The sequence below is a fragment of the Triticum urartu genome, chromosome 5 (genome assembly GCF_003073215.2).
Source record: "Triticum urartu cultivar G1812 chromosome 5, Tu2.1, whole genome shotgun sequence".
In the NCBI taxonomy this organism is placed as follows: domain Eukaryota; kingdom Viridiplantae; phylum Streptophyta; class Magnoliopsida; order Poales; family Poaceae; genus Triticum; species Triticum urartu.
The window spans coordinates 315,193,221-315,199,967 of record NC_053026.1 but is presented as its reverse complement, the minus strand read 5'-3'; positions in this window follow the sequence as shown (position 1 = coordinate 315,199,967).

The window sequence follows — 6,747 nt, the reverse complement described above, 5'->3', positions numbered from 1 at the left end:
GAAATTATTTTCTAATAAAAGTGTTTCTTCTGATCCTAATGATATGCCTTTGTCTACTTTGATTGAGAATAATAATGAATCTATGGATGTGAATTTTGTTGGTAGGAATAATTTTGGTAACAACGCGTATAGAGGAAACTTTAACCCTAGTCCGTATCCTAGTAATTCCTCTAATAATTATGGTAATTCCTACAACAATTCTTATGGAAATTATAATAAGATGCCTTCTAATTTTGAATCAAATGTTAAAGAATTTATTACTGCGCAAAAGAATTTCAATGCTTTGATTGAAGAAAAATTGCTTAAGATTGATGAGTTGGCTAGGAACATTGATAGAATTTCTCTTGATGTTGATTCTTTGAAACTTAGATCTATTCCACCTAAGCATGATATCAATGAGTCTCTCAAAGCCATGAGAATTTCCATTGATGAGTGCAGAGAAAGAACCGCTAGGATGCGTGCTAAGAAAGATTGCTTTATAAAAGTGTGTTCTTCTAGTTTCCATGATAATAAAGATGAAGATCTAAAAGTTATTGATGTGTCCCCTATTAAATCTTTGTTTTGCAATATTAATCTTGATAATGATGGGACTGAATATGACCCACCTTTACCTAGACGACGTTCCAAGAATTCAGAGTCTTTAGATCTTGATGCTAAAATTGTTAAAAGTGGGATTGAAGAAGTCAAAACTTTAAATATTAATGAACCCACTATTTTGGATTTCAAGGAATTTAATTATGATAATTGCTCTTTGATAGATTGTATTTCCTTGTTGCAATCCGTGCTAAATTCTCCTCATGCTTATAGTCAAAATAAAGCTTTTACTAAACATATCGTTGATGCTTTGATGCAATCTTATGAAGAAAAACTTGAGTTGGAAGTTTCTATCCCTAGAAGACTTTACGATGAGTGGGAACCTACTATTAAAATTAAAATTAAAGACCATGAATGCTATGCTTTGTGTGATTTGTGTGCTAGGGTTTCCACGATTCCAAAGACTTTGTGTGATTTATTAGGTTTCCGTGATTTTGATGATTGCTCTTTAAACTTGCACATTGCGGATTCCACCATTAAGAAACCTATGGGAAGAATTAATGATGTTCTTATGGTTGCAAATAGGAACTATGTGCCCGTAGATTTTATTGTTCTTGATATCGATTGCAATCCTTCATGTCCTATTATTCTTGGTAGACCTTTCCTTAGAACGATCGGTGCAATTATTGATATGAAGGAAGGAAATATTAGATTCCAATTTCCGTTAAGGAAAGGCACGGAACACTTTCCTAGAAATAAAATTAAATTACCTTATGAATCTATTATGAGAGCCACTTATGGATTTCCTACCAAAGATGGCAATACCTAGATCTATCCTTGCTTTTATGCCTAGCTAGGGGCGTTAAACGATAGCGCTTGTTGGGAGGCAACCCAATTTTATTTTTATTCCTTGCTTTTTGCTCCTGTTTAGTAATAAATATTTTATCTAGACTCTGTTTTGGTTGTGTTTTTTGTGTTTAATTAGTGTTCGTGCCAAGTAGAACCGTTGGGAAGACTTGGGGGAAGTCTTTTTAATCTTGCTGTAAAAAACAGAAACTTTAGCGCTCACGAGAACTGCTGCCATTTTTATTTGGAAAGTGCTATTTAGTTAATTCTTTTTGCAGATGATTAATAGATGGATTCCTCACGTCCAGAAATTTATTTTATAATTTTTGGGGTTCCATATCTTTCGTTAGATACATATTACTACAGACTGTTCTGTTTTTGACAGATTCTATTTTTCGTGTGTTGTTTGCTTATTTTGATGAATCTATGACTAGTAAAATAGTTTATAAACCATAGAGAAGTTGGAATACAGTAGGTCTAACACCAGTATAAATAAATAATGAGTTCATTACAGTACCTTGAAGTGGCGTTTTGTTTTCTTTCGCTAACGAAGCTCACGAGATTTTCTACTTTAAGTTTTGTGTTGTGAAGTTTTCAAGTTTTGGGTGAGAGATTTGATGGATTATGGAACAAGGAGTGGCAAGAGCCTAATCTTGGGGATGCCCATGGCACCCCAATATAATATAAGGACACCTAAAAGCCAAAACTTGGGGATGCCCCGGAAGGCATCCCCTCTTTCGTCTACTTCCATCGGTAACTTTACTTGGAGATATATTTTTATTTACCACTTGATATGTGTTTTGCTTGGAGCGCCTTGTATTATTTGAGTCTTTATTTGTTAGTTTTCCACAATCATCCTTGCTGAACACACCTTTTTAGAGAGACACACATGATTCGGTAATTGTTAGAATACACTATGTGCTTCACTTATATCTTTTGAGTTATATAGTTTTTGCTCTAGTGCTTCACTTATATATTTTAGAGCACATCGTTGGATTTTTTTATAGAAACTATTGTTCTATCACGCTTCACTTAGATTATTTTGAGAGTCCTACAAAACATCATGGTAATTTGCTTGGGTTATAAAATTAGTCCTACTATGATGGGCATTCAAGATGGGTATAATAAAAACTTTCATATAGAGTGCATTGAATACTAGGAGAAGTTTGATACTTGATGATTGTTTTGAGATATGAAGATGGTGATATTAGAGTCATGCTAGTTGAGTAGTTGTGAATTTGAGAAATACTTGTGTTAAAGTTTGTGATTCCCGTAGCATGCACGTGTGGTGAACCGTTATGTGATGAAGTCGGAGCATGATTTATTTTTTGATTGTCTTCCTTATGAGTGGCGGTCGGGGACGAGCGATGGTCTTTCCCTACTAATCTATCCCCCTAGGAGCATGCGCGTAGTACTTCGTTTTGATAACTAATAGATTTTTGCAATAAGTATGTGAGTTCTTTATGACTAATGTTGAGTCCATGGATTATACGCAGTCTCACCCTTCCACCATTGGTAGCCTCTCTAGTACCGCACAACTTTCGCCGGTACTATAAACCAACCATTTACCTTCCTCAAAACAGCCAGCATACCTACCTATTATGGCATTTCCATAGCCATTCTGAGATATATTGCCATGCAACTTTCCACCATTCCGTTTATTATGACATGCTTCATCATTGTCATATTGCTTTGCATGATCATGTAGTTGACATTGTATTTGTGGCAAAGCCACCATTCATAATTCTTTCATACATGTCACTCTTGATTCATTGCACGTCCCGGTACACCGTCGGAGGCATTCATATAGAGTCATATCTTGTTCTAAGTATCGAGTTGTAATTCTTGAGTTGTAAGTAAATAAAAGTGCGATGGTCATAATTATTAGAGCATTGTCCTATGTGAGGAAAGGATGATGGAGACTATCATTCCCCCACAAGTCGGGATGAGACTCCGGATGAAAAAAAGAGAGAAAACGAAGCCATAAAAAAAGAAGGCCCAAAAACAAAAAAAATGAGAGAAAAGAGAGAAGGGGCAATGATACTATCCTTTTACCACACTTGTGCTTCAAAGTAGCACCATGATCTTCATGATAGAGAGTCTCCTATGTTGTCACTTTCATATACTAGTGGGGATCTTCCATTATAGAACTTGGCTTGTATATTCCAATGATGGGCTTCCCCAAAATGCCCTAGGTCTTCGTGATCAAGCGAGTTGGATGCACACCCACTTTGTTTCTTTTTGAGCTTTCATACACTTATAGCTCTAGTGCATCCGTTGCATGGCAATCCTACTCACTCACATTGATATCTATTGATGGGCATCTCCATAGTCCGTTGATACGCCTAGTTTATGTGAGACTATCTTCTCCTTTTTGTCTTCTCCACAACCACCATTCTATTCCACCTATAGTGCTATGTCCATGGCTCACGCTCATGTATTGCGTGAAGATTGAAAAAGTTTGAGAACATCAAAAGTATGAAACAATTGCTTGGCTTGTCATCGGGGTTGTGCATGATTTAAATATTTTGTGTGATGAAGATAGAGCATAGCCAGACTATATGATTTTGTAGGGATAGCTTTCTTTGGCCCTGTTATTTTGAGAAGACATAATTGCTTGGTTAGTATGCTTGAAGTATTATTATTTTTATGTCAATATTAAACTTTTGTCTTGAATTTTATGGACCTGAATATTCATGCCACAATAAAGAGAATTACATGGATAAATATGTTAGGTAGCATTCCACATCAAAAATTCTGTTTTTATCATTACCTACTCGAGGACAAGCAGGAATTAAGCTTGGGGATGCTTGATACGTCTCCAACGTATCTATAATTTTTGATTGTTCCATGCTATTATATTATCAACCTTGGATGTTTTATATGCATTTACATGCTATTTTATATGATTTTTGGGACTAACCTATTAAGCTAGAGCCAGTGCCAGTTTCTGTTTTTTCCTTGTTTTTGAGTATCGCAGAAAAGGAAAACCAAATGGAGTCCAATTGACCTGAAATTTCACGGAGATCATTTTTGGACTAGAAGAAGCCCACAGAGTACCGGAGATGGGCCAGAAGAGTCCCGAGGCCACCACGAGGGTGGGGGGCGCGCCCCCTACCTCGTGGCCGCCTCGGTGACCCCCCTGACTTGTTCCCGACTCCAACACCTCTTATATATACCCAAACTTCCAGAAAGAAACCTAGATCGGGAGTTCCGCCGCCGCAAGCCTCCGTAGCCACCGAAAACCAATCTAGACTTGTTCCGGCACCCTGCCGAAGGGGTGAATCCCTCTCCGATGGCCATATTCATCATCCCGGCACTCTCCATGATGAGGAGGGAGTAGTTCACCCTCAGGGCTGAGGGTATGTACCAGTAGCTATGTGTTTGATCTCTCTCTCTCTCTCGTGTTCTTGATTTGGCACGATCATGATGTATCACGAGCTTTGCTATTATAGTTGGATCTTATGATGTTTTTCCCCCTCTACTCTCTTGTAATGGATTGAGTTTTCCCTTTGAAGTTATCTTATCGGATTGAGTCTTTAAGGATTTGAGAACACTTGATGTATGTCTTGCATGTGCTTATCTGTGGTGACAATGGGATATCACGTGATCTACTTGATGTATGTTTTGCTGATCAACTTGCGGGTTCCGTGACCTCGTGAACTTATGCATAGGGGTTGGCACACGTTTTCGTCTTAACTCTCCGGTAGAAACTTTGGGGCACTCTTTGAAGTTCTTTGTGTTGGTTGAATAGATGAATCTGAGATTGTGTGATGCATATCGTATAATCATACCCATGGATACTTGAGATGACATTGGAGTATCTAGGTGACATTAGGGTTTTGATTGATTTGTGTCTTAAGGTGTTATTCTAGTACGAACTCTAGGATAGATTGAATGGAAAGAATAGCTTCGTGTTATTTTACTACGGACTCTTGAATAGATCGATCAGAAAGGATAACTTTCAGGTGGTTTCATACCCTACAATAATCTCTTCATTTGTTCTCCGCTATTAGTGACTTTGGAGTGACTCTTTGTTGCATGTTGAGGGATAGTTATATGATCCAATTATGTTATTATTGTTGAGAGAACTTGCACTAGTGAAAGTATGAACCCTAGGCCTTGTTTCCTAGCATTGCAATACCGTTTACGGTCACTTTTACCACTTGCTACCTTGCTGTTTTTATATTTTCAGATTACAAAAACCTATATCTACCATCCATATTGCACTTGTATCACCATCTCTTCGCCGAACTAGTGCACCTATACAATTTGCCATTGTATTGGGTGTGTTGGGGACACAAGAGACTCTTTGTTATTTGGTTGAAGGGTTGTTTGAGAGAGACCATCTTCATCCTACGCCTCCCACGGATTGATAAACCTTAGGTCATCCACTTGAGGGAAAATTGCTACTGTCCTACAAACCTTTGCACTTGGAGGCCCAACAACGTCTACAAGAAGAAGGTTGTGTAGTAGACATCAGATTCAGACACTGTCATGGTCCCAACCCATTCATACAACACCTTCAACCAAACGCATCCTAAGACATTGTCATAGTTTGTACCTAGTATCTTAAATTGTTGCCATCTCATCAGCGGTGCCATTAGAAAATTATTTGGCACCGCTTCAGCGGTTTGTGCAGCCAACTTTGGTCCACACATCCAAGAAGCCAAGCATTAAAATACTAAATCTATATGGCACGAAGGAACTGGGCATCGGAGCAACTACGTGCTCCGGAGTCTAGGTCCCTGATTTTTTTTCCGCTGCATTGGCTCGCCAGTGCAGGGCACCGGTGCGAGATGTAGGAACAATTGTCTTTACCCTAGTTTTGGCATACATAGTGGACGACCTTAGTGCTATTAGTTTATGTAACTAAATTTGTGCATGTACACACATGTTAGTATCAATTTGTTGTCATCCAAACACTGTCGATATGCTGTTGCAGTTATATTTACCTTCATCATAAAATGTTCAATTTGTTATTTATTGTACACGAGTAAGAACTTATAGCATCATTGTAGTTAATTATAGCTTCTGATGTTCCAGAATTTGGTTGTTGTCTCAGTACCAATTATTTCATTTGCACATTGATCTTTCTGAGAAGATGTCATAATTAACATGTTTCTTCAGTTTTTCAAAATAAGCATTGGTGATTTTCTATGTTGCTATAAACCCGTTTCCCCTACAATTGTTACTAATCTAGTTTTAAATATTATAGGATGAAGGGAAGTGTTCTTACTTGGAGTGGGTTGATCAAGAGTGGCCACAGTCTTTGAAGATGTGCCTAACGAAGCTCAGGAGCATGTATGAGGAAGAGAACACACGTAGTCTTAGAGAAAGTCTTGTCAACGCTGAAGCATATTTCAA